Genomic DNA, 10,640 nt, shown 5'->3' with positions numbered 1-10,640 from the left:
CCCTTCGGTAAAGTCGGTTTGCGACTTTTGCGCTATGATAGCCTCAACGGCTTCGTACAGGTTTCAGTGTATATGTATATGTATGTTTGTGCGACGCACCTTATATATGTGTGGATTTATGTATGTTTAAACGGAATTAGCAATTTGGTATGTCGGATCTGTTAGGTAGGTACGTATGGGTGTCCGAGTAGGACACCAGTCACGGCCCACGGGGTTGGGTCGTGACAAAAGAGTCATCTTCTGGTCTGCATCTATCTTTGTGATAGATCGTGTATGTAGATGGTTCATTCTCTCTCTTATCTGATCATTGCACTTGTCTTTGCATTGACACACATGCTTGCAACATGAGACATGTGTATGCTCTTTTCTATAGCTTCTTTGTAATGGAACATGTCTATGGACCTATTCTAACCATCCGGTGTTGCTTGTTTTTTCAGGCATTGTCTAGAACCTCTGCTTTATCTCAACCAACTGTCTAGCTTTCTTTAATTATTTTGTCAATTATCACATTTATCTAGACTTGGTTTTCCATTGTATTCACTTTGTCAATCACCAAAACTTCACACATGGCATTATGCCAACAAATTTTCCTTTCTTGAATATGACAAACACCTGTCTTTTCACAATTGTGTAACCTGTTCCAATCATCCATAACCAAGTATTTGAACATTAAACTTGTAACAAACGAGGTTAGCAATTGTGCCAAAACGCATAAGCACACAGTTAATTAATCTTCCCCTTTTGGCATCACTAAAGTCAGTCACAAAAGAAATCAATCATTTTGTTTCAATATTGAACTCAAGGCCACTAGGGCTATCATATATTCTTAATATAATAGAATCAATCACTCAATTAAAATAAACAACATTCGAATCACAGGATTGAGGCACAAATTTTAAATCATAGAATTCCATTAACTTTTACAACTACACTTCCAGTCCCTTGGTTACAACCATATATAATAGATCATTTGGACTTAGACTTGAGACTTAGATACTAATACTATTACATGGATAAAATTAGAGAGAACTTAGTCAATTTTCAAGTGAATGCGACCAATGTGCATGTTCTATTCTAAGCTAATTTCTAGGGAATCCTATCTAGGAGGTGTGGAGGGCTTTTTATACACGGGAAGTATATATATATATATATATATATATATATATATATATATTTCTTTGTTTCTTCCCTTAAACACCATATGAATCAACTCCTTCTTTAGGGATATCTGCCATTTTCATCTACCTTTTTCCCCTAGGAAGACACACCATCTTTTTCCACTGGTTTTGCCTATGAGGACAAAGATCCGGATTGTTCTTCTTTCTCCGATAGTTGAGGGTTCTTCTTTGTTTCCTCCTTTATTGTATCTTCATGACTCCTTTTGCCTTCATTGCACATATTTTCCAACAAATCCAGGCAGGGTTTGAGATAAGTTTACAGTGTCAACCAACTCCCTTTTGTGAATAGATGTTGCCTCACTGATTTCCCCCATTCTTGCAACTGTTTTAGGGTTTTAGCACATTCCCCCTACTATATGCTCCATTCTTTTTTCCTCTTCCTTCTACCCTTCCAGTTAGTGTATACATTCGAATTACAAGGAAATGAGGGTTTATGAGAGTTAAATAGAGGGTATAATCAGAGTTGGCAAAATCAAAGGAATGTACGAAAGGGAATGAATTATCAGAACCAGAAGAAGAATCAGAAATTTTTTCTCGATTTGGTTCCATGGTGGATGAGGGTGTTATGAGTGAGATTTGAAGGGATTAGTGGTTGGTTTAAGTAGCCGGAGAAGGAGAGATAAAGTGGTGCGAAAGGAAACTTGAGAAGTCCCTTTTTGGGAAGAGGGACATTAGATTATAGTAGATTTTCTAGAAGATCATCATGACTCACTCTTCTTAATACACTTACTGATGACTAAGATTTTGACTAGGGTACAACAAGCAGGTTGTTCAATTTGTTCCTTGATTTGTATGTATAATTGATTATCAAGGAGGGAAGGAATACATACCTGAAATGTCAATGGCTGACCCAGTGCAAATTTTGATTTAGGTCAAGTTTCTGTGATAATCATAATGTTTATACCTTTAAGAGCTCATGAAATTGTTATTGCACAGGAAATATAATTAAATGTACCTGGCAGAGTAGAATATTTCTGTTACACCCCGTACTTTTAGAGAAGCACTTATTAAATTTGAACGTGGGTATATCGAGCTATGGCTAAGTAAAACAACTTTGGATTATGAGGAACGAAGCATTATTAAGTATATTGTATGAGTAAAGGATGAATTACGATCTCGTAAGTCATAACCGAGAAGGACAACCTTGGAACCAAAGGACATGACTATTATCAAGTATGATTAATGATAAATATCATGTATGGAGAGTTTCGGAAGGTTCTGAGACCAAGCAAATCGAAGAAAATAAGTTTGTCGAAAATTAGAAATTGGTATAATTTTGGACAGAATTTTGGGTCAACTTTAGAGGGGTATATCTCCCAGTATAATAGGAGTTTTAAGGTGTTTCAAAAGCCTAAAATGAAGTTTGTCGAGTCTAGTTTCCAACTAAAAAAACTGCTCATCGGTACAACATTGGAGTAAAGAATTATGGACGTTACAAGTTAGGCTGACAGAGCAGAAACGCGCGCTATAGTAACCGAGCTGCTACAGTAGGGGCAACACAGTACTCGAACTAACTTTAGAACCTTATAAAAGGGGTTTTACCCCTCATTTTTCATCCAAACACCTCTCAAAATATCCCAAACTCTCTAGAATAATCCCCCAACTTCCATCCATAGAATATTAGCACAAATTAAGTGAAATCTCCGGATTTAAGTCCGAACATCGTATAGTTGTGATTATAAAATCGTATAGCGACGAGTTTTGGCTCAAGTTCATGGGGGAAAATGAAGATATCGCAATATTAACGGGAGTAAGGTATGAATCTCGTCTTATTAATGTTAGTGTCTGTAACACCCTGTAAATTTGAGTTAGGTGTGAAATTGTAAAACTAGTAATAAGATGATATTTTAGCTATATTAATTCATTTGGGATGAATTTGAGTGATAAGCAATCGTTTTGATGTCAACCCAAATAGTGAAGTTCGGAAGAGTTCTCAAACTCGTCTAAACTTCAGTAGGTAAGACTTCTAAGCCAGTGTCGTGAAAATAGATTGGGAATTTGGGAAAACTTCCTCAACTAAAGTTGTAGGTCTTCGAAATAGCTTTGCAACGTAAGGTCGCCCAACTCTAACTACTGTGCTAGGAGTTATACCCATTTTACTGAACATCATCTGTGCAGTTCGAAAATTAGGCGTGCACGGCCCCTTGGGCGGCGGCCCAGGCCAAATTTTCAGGAAACTCAAAATTTTGATGCCGTTGAAATGGATACACTATGTGCGGATGACGCACCAGGCCATTTTATGCCTGAAGCGATTTTTCCCGAATTTTATAAAAGCCTAACTTTGTTATATTCATTCTCACTTCGTTTTGGCCGACTTTTTGAGAGGAAACAACCCTAGGGTTTCCCCAAAACATATAAGGTAAGTTATTGATCAATTCCCATCATTACTTCATCAATCTAACATCAAATTAACATTAGTTCATCTTCCAAAAACCCTAGATTCTTGAAACCCAAGAAAGAGAAGAACAAAGAGACGTTTGGAGACGTTAATATTCCTTCTATAAGGTATGATTCTTGACTTTTCTAATGTTATTGAAAGGGTTTAGACTAGCGTAGGTTATCCTATGGGATTAGAATCCATGATTAATTCATGAAGTGTTCAAGAACACGTTCTAGTCATGAAAACCCTAGCTTTCGTTGGTAAGAAGGGTTTATAGGTTGAAATAGGTTAGAGTTCTAATCTCTCCTATCTAAAACTATTGTAGAGTAATTTTTGGATTGTGGGAAGTACGGCAGTGGGAATTAAGGTATGTCTCTTTTGAACATACTCTTTCGATCGATTTTTTATGAACTCTTTAGTTGTGATTTGTATGTCTCGTTTAAGGCTCTTCATTGAATAAAAAGGTGAACTTTTCACCATTTGAAACTCTATTTCTTGCTTTAATTATGGTTAATGTGCGTGAGAGGACAAGCCCACATTAAACCTAGTTTGTATCATGCTCTACATACATATATAAGTTATAAACGTTTTTCCTCTATAAGAGGTAATCAATAATGATGGCTAAGGATTGTTATTAATGTTTTCATGATGAATTATGACATTGAAATCTTGGTTAAGGAAGTGTAAACATTTTCAAGACATTCTTTGAAATGATTTATCTTTACGATATGGCATAATGAACCTTAATGGTAACTGGTGATGTGGTTTCCTTGAGATGAATTGTAATTCGGCTTTTATGCTATGAACTCTGTTGATGTGATTTTTCCTAGCCATTCGGGAGGATGAGTGTTCAGGGATTTCATATTCCGGTGTGTTTATGCCTAGCCATTCGGGAGGATGGTGGTCATGAGAATTTCATATTCCGGTGCATTTATGCCTAGCTACTCGGGAAGAAGGGTAGTCACTATGGATCCTAGTGTGGTAATTGCCTAGCCACTCGGGAGGAAGAGTGGCCACTACCGGGTTCGCTACCCGGAGTGTGGTTTATGCCTAGCTATTCAAGAGGAAGGATAGCCATCGAGAATTACATATTCCGGTGTGGTGCATTGTGTTTAGGGAACCTCTACGGTCATCCCTTTGATGTGATTGATTCTTGGGCTGTATTGGCATGTGTGATATTCTTATTCTTTCATGGCAGTTATTGACAATCTTGATCAATTGTAAAAGGCATATTTGAAAGCTGTAAGTGACAAGAGGCCTCCTAATCGGTTTTGATAATGCTTATTGAGATACACCAGTTGAATAACTGCTTTTACACTAATTTCATACGGTTTTCAGAACTGACTTCTTTATGTATTATTGTACCTTATTTTCATATTACTTGTTGTCCCCGAGGCACTCACTACGTACGAAGTACTCAGGCATACCATTGTTATTTTTTATGGTATGTTAGGTAACGGTGAAGAGCGAGTTCTTGACATCCGGAATTTAGGAAGGACTTGCGATTCTTTTGATTTGGTGAGCCCACATTCATTCGTGGGACACCCTATTTATTTAATTCCATTTGTTTATATTAGTTCCCGAAGTTTTGCGTCCTAAATGAGTTAGACATTATTCCTTATTCTTAGAAGCTCCTTAGTATACATTCGAATGTGGGTAGAAGAATAGTTGTTGTTTAACTCTTACGGGCACACTATCATGTTTTGGTTGAATTATTTAAATTATAAAGATTTCTGCTGATTTAATTCATATATTCATGAGTTTGTACATTTATTTTATAAACTGTTGGAGGCGTTCAAGTGTTATTATTGTGTCGTTTAGGTTCTTCCGATGTTGTTCATGACGTCGGATGTCGGTCACTTCTAGGGTGGATTTTGGGGCGTGACAGTGTCGGTTGATTTACGAATATAAAGTTGTTAAATAGTCGTATAACGAGTTAGTTAGTTGTGAAACTTGGAAAACATCGTGTGGGATGTTTATGGAACATGATGGTGTTGGAAATAATGTTGTTGATGTTGGTATTTTTGTTGTTGTTGTTGGTTCTTGGATTGTGATTTCGGGCTAGGCATATAAATAAGGGAGATGCTGCCCGAATTTCGGCAGATTTTAATTGGATTTTAATTAAAGGCTTGAGATAAGTGTATGATGGTGAGCCTAACAATGGTATGAATGGTCTTATATGTAGATTACGAGACTACGAACGTTCATAACTAGATTGCAAGACAGGAGGTAGGTTGAAAAGTCGGAAAGTAAGCTTCCAGGTATGTTAAGGCTAAACCTTTCTTTCTTAAGGCATGATTCCTTTGTTGTGAACCTATATATGACATCTTCATAGCCTTGTTTCTAAAAGTACCCAAGCTTACGATTCCGATGTTCTTGTGATATCCTTGAGCTTGTTTCATGGCTATTGTTGTTATTCATTGATGTTGATCTCATCTTATGACTTTGTTCCTTCAAGGTGAGACGTGTTCATGATGACGGTTCCATAATAATAATAATCCAATGAGTTTAGGAACATGTTCTTAAGGAATATTTTATAGGACAAGAATAGAGTGCTAGCAGACGATCTCTAATGAGGTATTTAATGTTCGAAGAGAGGTTCATGTTGTATCTTAGGAATTGGTTATAGTCTAGTCAAGTGGGATGAAGTACTAATAGCCTGAGCTGTGCTTATAAGTCTTATGTGATTACGTGGACCCTACGAATTAAGTGATGACCACGGGAAGTGTATAGAGATTACTTGTAGAAGTTTAGTTATGATGTTGATTATAATTACCATTGGTCTACGACCAATCAGGCAGATGTTACCACCGTGCTACGGCCGGTTGGGCAGATATGTATTTACCACCATGCTACGGCTGGTTGGGCAGTTATTACCACTGAGCTACGGTTGGTTGGCGATTACCCGATCGATCGGGCGCGTTGTGCTCTATCGGCGGGCGATAATCGGACGGGCGGTTATTACCCCGCCGTGCTACGGCCGATCGGGCAATTACCGGCGGTCGGTTAGGCGATTAGCACTAGGACAGTACGTAAGTTTGAGACACAGTATTGTCCATAGATGCAGTTAAAGATATGAGAATATTAAGAGACATGCGTACTAGATTCTCATCGATAAGTCAGAAGTGCCAGGTTGATTCTTATCCTCTTTCTTTGCGGCATATGTTGATTATATTACATTTTTGCCTGACATACTCGGTACATTATTCGTACTGACGTCCTTTCTTGCCGGCGCTGCGTTCATGCCTGCAGGTGTAGACAGACGGGACGAGGATCTTTCACAATAGGCTGCTTTCAAGTACCAATTTTAAATGGTGGGCTCCATTTCTTCACGGAGCATTGCCGAGTCTGAGTTGAATATGTTTTTTATGACAAGAGGGTATGTCGGGGGCCCTGTCCCGATTTATGTACTTCAGTCATATTCAAAGAGTCTTTGCAGACAGATTCTTGTGTACAACTCAGTTATGGTTCGTTAGTGGATATGTGGACATCGCAAGCCCATTGTATAAATACATACGCATGATTATTATATCCATAGTTGGCCTTCATGGCCTTATTTATTGTTTGAGACATAGAGGATGCGAGATGTCAGTTGGTTCGCTCGATTTCCGTAAGGTGCCGGGTGACAATCACGCCTCACCAAGGTTGGGGCATGACAAATTGGTATCAGAGCAGGTCTGTCCTAGGGTTGTCTGCAAGCCATGTCTAGAAAAGTCTTGTTTATGGTGTGCAGTGCACCACACTTATAAACAGGAGGCTGCAAGACATTTAGGAAGATTTCCTTTCTTTCCTATCTTAGATCATGCGATAGAACCGTGTTATGAGGATTCTCTTTCTCCTGACCATATGTTGTGATTTTAGTGATGCCTAAGAAGAGAAAAGCAACGGCAGCCCAGAAGGGCAAGGTAGTGCCCGAAAGAAGGACTAAGGTCCCTCAGAGTTTAACATTCAAGGACGAATGTTTTTAAAGGAGGGGAGGATGTTAAACTCTGTACTTTCAGAGAAGCACTTATTAAATTTGAATGTAAGTATATTTAGATATGGCTAAGTAAAACAACTTTGGATTATGAGGAACGAAGCATTATTAAGTATACTATAAAAGTAAAGGATGAATTACGATATCGTAAGTCGTAACCGGGAAGGACAACCTTGGAACCAAAGGACATGAATATTATCAATTATGATTAATGATCAATATCGTGTATGGAGAGTTTCGGAAGGTTCCGGGACCAAGCAAATCGAAGAAAATAAGTTTGTCGAAAATTTGCAAATTGGTAGAATTTTGGACAGAATTTTGGGTCAAATTTGGAGGGGTATATCTCCTAGTATATTAGGATTTTTAAGGTTTTTCAAAATCCTAAAATGAAGATCGTCGAGTCTAGTTTCTAACGCAATAAACCGCTCGTCGATACGACATCGGAGTAGAGAATTATGGACGTTACAAGTTAGGGTGATAGAGCAGAAACGCAGGCTACAGTACTTAGAGCTGCTACAGTAGCCGCGCTGCTGCAGTACCTGCTACAGTACCCGAACCAACTTTAGAACCTTATAAAAGGGGTTATACCCCTAATTTTTCATCGAAACACCTCTAAAAATATCCCAAACTCTCTAGAATAATCCCCCAACTTCCGTCCATTGAGTTTTAGCGCAAATTAAGTGAAATCTCTAGATTTAAGTCCAAACAGCGTATAGTTGTGATTATAAAATCGTATAGCGACGATTTTTGGCTCAAGTTCAAGGGGGAAAATGAAGATATCGCAATATTAATGGGAGTAAGGCATGAATCTCTTCTTATTAATATTAGTTTCGGTTTATTTACGGATATAAAGTTGTTAAATAGTCGTATAACGAAGTGATAAGTTGTGGAACTTGAAAAACATCGTGTGGGATGTTTATGGAACATGATGTTGTTGGAAATGATGTTGTTGATGTTGGTATTGTTGTTTTTGTTGTTGGTTGCTAGATTGTGATTTTGGGCTAGGCATATAAACAGGGGTGATGCTGCCCGAATTTCGGCAGATTTTAAATGAATTTTAATTAAAGGCTTGAGATAAGTGTATGATGGTGGGCCTAACAATAGTATGAATGGTCTTATATGTATATTACGAGACTACGAACGATCATAACTAGATTACATGACAGGAGGTAGGTTGGAAAGTCGGAAAGTAAGCATCCAGGTATGTTAAGGCTAAACCTTTCTTTCTTAAGGTATGATTCCTTTGTTGTGAACATATATATGACATCTTCAATAACCTTGTTTCTAAAATTACCAAAGCTTAAAGTTCCCGATGTTCTTGTGATATCCTTGAGCTTGTTTCATGGCTATTGTTGTTATTCATTAATGCTGATCTCATCTTATGACTTTGTTCCTTTAAGGTAAGACGTGTTCATGATGATGGTTCCATAATAATCCAATGAGTTTAGGAACAGGTTCTTAAGGAATGTTTTATAGGACAAAAATAGAGTGCTAGCAGACGATCTCTAATGAGGTATTTAATGTTCGAAGAGAGGTTCATGTTGTATCTTAGGAATTGGTTATAGTCTAGTAAAGTGGGATGAAGTACTAATAGCCTGAGCTGTGCTTATAAGTCTTATGTGATTATGTGGACCATACGGGTTAAGTGATGACCACGGGAAGTGTATAGAAATTACTTGTAGAAGTTTAGTTATGATGTTGATTATAATTACCATTGGTCTATGACAATCGGAAGCCGAATGTTACCCTACGTAGGTTAGGCGGATATGTGTTTACCACCATACTACGGCTAGTTGGGCGGTGTTATTGCTTTGAGCTTCACGGCGGATTGGGTAGTTACCATTAATCAGTCGGGCAGTTGCGCTCTATCGTCGGGCGATAATCGGACGGGCGGTTATTACCGCGTCTTGTGGCCGGTCGGCCGATTACCGGCGGTGGTTGGGGGCGGTGTTATGCCCGTGCCACTTTGTATTTTAGGAATATTAAGCCGGTTCTGCGACAAGTTAAGGATAAGGTTGTAATTTTTTTCGATTTTGTTAAAAGTGTATAAGTTGCATATTCATCTTTTTATTGGTATGGAATGTTAAGGGCAAATTTGGAATAAGAAAAATTTGGGACAAAAAGATGAATTATGAAAAGCTAGACATTTCATGAAAATTTGGGGCTAAGAGAAATTTTGGAAAAAGAATAATTCATGAAAATGGCCATATGTGGCCATGTGTGTGTGTGGGCCATGGGCCATGTGTATGAATTATATATGGAGAGAAAGATGATTAATTAAATCATCTTCATAATATTTTAGCTCTAGAAAAGTTCAAGAAAGTTGAAGAACTTTGGAGAGCAAGAATAGAGAGCCATTCGGCCATTGAAGGAAAAAAAAAAATTGAAGACCAAAAAATTCTCTCCAAAAAATATTTTCTTCTAGGTTTCCAACTCATTGGAAGGTCCTAAACAACATGGAGTTGTTGTTGAAGCAAGCGAGAGTGTTTGTTCTTGGGATTCATCCTAAGGTGAAGAACAAGTGGGAAAGGTAAGGTTCAGCCTCATTTTTCATGTGTTGTGGATGATTTGTGCATGTTGAAGTGTGAAATATGAATGAAAATTATGAAAATAGGGATGTTGAAGTGTATCCGTGTGTGTGTGTTTGGCCGTGTGTATGTAGAGTTGTGATGGAGTGATGAATTAATTGTATTCAACATGTTTGTGTGTCGTTGTTATGTGTAGAAAATGAATGAAACTCATGGAATGATGTATGTTGAGGAATGGCCGTGTAGGGGCTGTTTGGTATGTAAGAAATGAATTAATGTTATCTAGTATTTCGGTTGTCGTCGTTATGAATTTTATGACGTGGAATGAAGGTTAATGATCCAAGTTGAAGTTAAAAAATCGTGTGGGCTGATTTGGAGTTAATGTGATTTTATTATAGTTTCTTGGATTTGTGAGGATAATGTTGTTAATGTATGAGTTGTTAGTGTAGTTGATGAATTTGGAAGGAAGAAATGTATTGTTGATTGTCTTCTTGCATTTGGAGGGGTTGGTGGCATGGTGGAATGGATGGGCTGATTTGAATACTTTGCGGATAGCTTGAAATGTCCCTTGAATCTTG

The sequence above is a fragment of the Lycium ferocissimum genome, chromosome 8, assembly GCF_029784015.1.
Source record: "Lycium ferocissimum isolate CSIRO_LF1 chromosome 8, AGI_CSIRO_Lferr_CH_V1, whole genome shotgun sequence".
Classification (NCBI taxonomy): Eukaryota; Viridiplantae; Streptophyta; class Magnoliopsida; order Solanales; family Solanaceae; genus Lycium; species Lycium ferocissimum.
Note: the sequence above shows the minus strand (reverse complement) of the source record.